Source organism: Rhagoletis pomonella, unplaced genomic scaffold (assembly GCF_013731165.1).
Source record: "Rhagoletis pomonella isolate Grant_MI unplaced genomic scaffold, Rhpom_1.0 Rhpom_scaffold_00003, whole genome shotgun sequence".
Lineage (NCBI taxonomy): Eukaryota > Metazoa > Arthropoda > Insecta > Diptera > Tephritidae > Rhagoletis > Rhagoletis pomonella.
The window spans coordinates 95,792,255-95,793,957 of record NW_023458557.1 but is presented as its reverse complement, the minus strand read 5'-3'; positions in this window follow the sequence as shown (position 1 = coordinate 95,793,957).

Below are 1,703 nucleotides of genomic sequence, written 5' to 3'. Positions count from 1 at the left end.
TACTTAAAAGTATGTATAAATACTTAAGTAACACTTTGTGTTGCACAAATCCTTTTTACCTTGCCATCTCATTCAATTTGCTACATCAGCCAGCTGCCGTGCATTTGCATAATTTTGATTTGTATTCCATTGGCACCAGCACAAATTGCGCCACTGCATCCGAACCATTAATAATTGGACTGCCTTCACTGAGTTTCTCATTCTTCTATGATACATAGTTATCGAGTAGGTACGAGCATTTCATGTTGTATCGGGTTTTCTTTTACGCCTCATTTTTCTTAAGAATGCTTTGGCTGTGATTTGCAAATTGAAGCAAAGAGATGCTATCGGGAAATTGGCGATCAACAGCAGCGCTAGCCCGGTTATTAAAGCAAAAAGGAGGTGTGTCTTGAATAGCACATTCTAAATTATTGAAAGTAGCGCAGATGCAATTAAATGCGGTTCTCACCGATGCATTGGGTCTAACTTAATATATAGAGAAAAAAAAAATCAGAGAGTTGCCACCTGTTTGAAAATTACAGTTTAAGTAAATTGATAAGATAAAGTAAATATTGCAATATGCCTGCCAAAAGAAAGATGTGTAAGACGAAGAGATTATGCCGAAAATATTTTTTGTAGGTTGCCACCTGTTTGAAAATTTTAATTCAATTTAATTGATAAGATAAATTTAATATAGCAACATGGGTATCAAACTGAAGAAGTTTACAAAAGTTTAATGAGGAAAATATTTTTGAGGAGGGAAAGCTTTTCAAAAAGTAAAAGCTTTCTTTCGCAGTCTCTGCTTTATTGAAACAATGAGCCGCTCTGAAACCCCCGCGAACTACTGCTCCTGTACTCTACTTTTTGTTCTTTGTTTTGCCATACACAGAACAAAGCGAGCAGAAAACAGCACTCAGGCAACATGTCGCCCTTGTATTGCTTTCATATTCCTTTTAATCGGTTTTAAATATATTATAGATTTACGAAGCAAATTGTTGGGTGTCAAAGAGATTAGTTGTTCGTCTCTCACCACATCGCTGCCAAAAACCCCTACCCAATTCTTTCTAAGTGGGGGTAGATCCACAAAGTGTTCCGCCGTCTCATCCTCTTGAAGGCAGGAAGGGCAAGTGGGGTTGCCATCCATGCCGATCGCAGTCAGCTGTTTGTGCCACTTAAAGTGTCTAGTCAGCAGTCGCAGAAGTTGTCTGCAGTGCAGTCTGTTCAATGAAACGAAATACCTAGCACGACCCTCCCGAAACCTCTCAGTCATTTCTGAGTGAAATATATATATATATATGAAAGGACAATGACCTAATTGTCGAAGTGTGTCCCTTGTCTGGAGCAACCACTAGAACCTAACCTAACCTGGCACCCAGAGTATTCCAACATAAGTTTTAGTTGGGTTTTGCATTGCCGAACCAGTCTGGAAATAGTTTTAGGGCTTTCCAAAGCCTTGCGTGCAGTTTGGCTGTGACTGCGGACACGTAAACTCCTGCACCTACACCCATTTGCTTTGATAATTGCAAATACCTCGCCGTGGAGTACCGAGGCATGTTCCTCAAGAGAAAAGTGAAGCTAATCCCCATTTTCGTTGACTAAAACACCAAATCGTGACTCAGTGTCAGTTTTGTAACCATCAGTAAAGATTCGACAGTGAGTGAGCCCGGGATCAGTGTTGAAATTAAGGCAGCAGGGAACTCAGTGGAATCTCCTTAGCAAAGGCA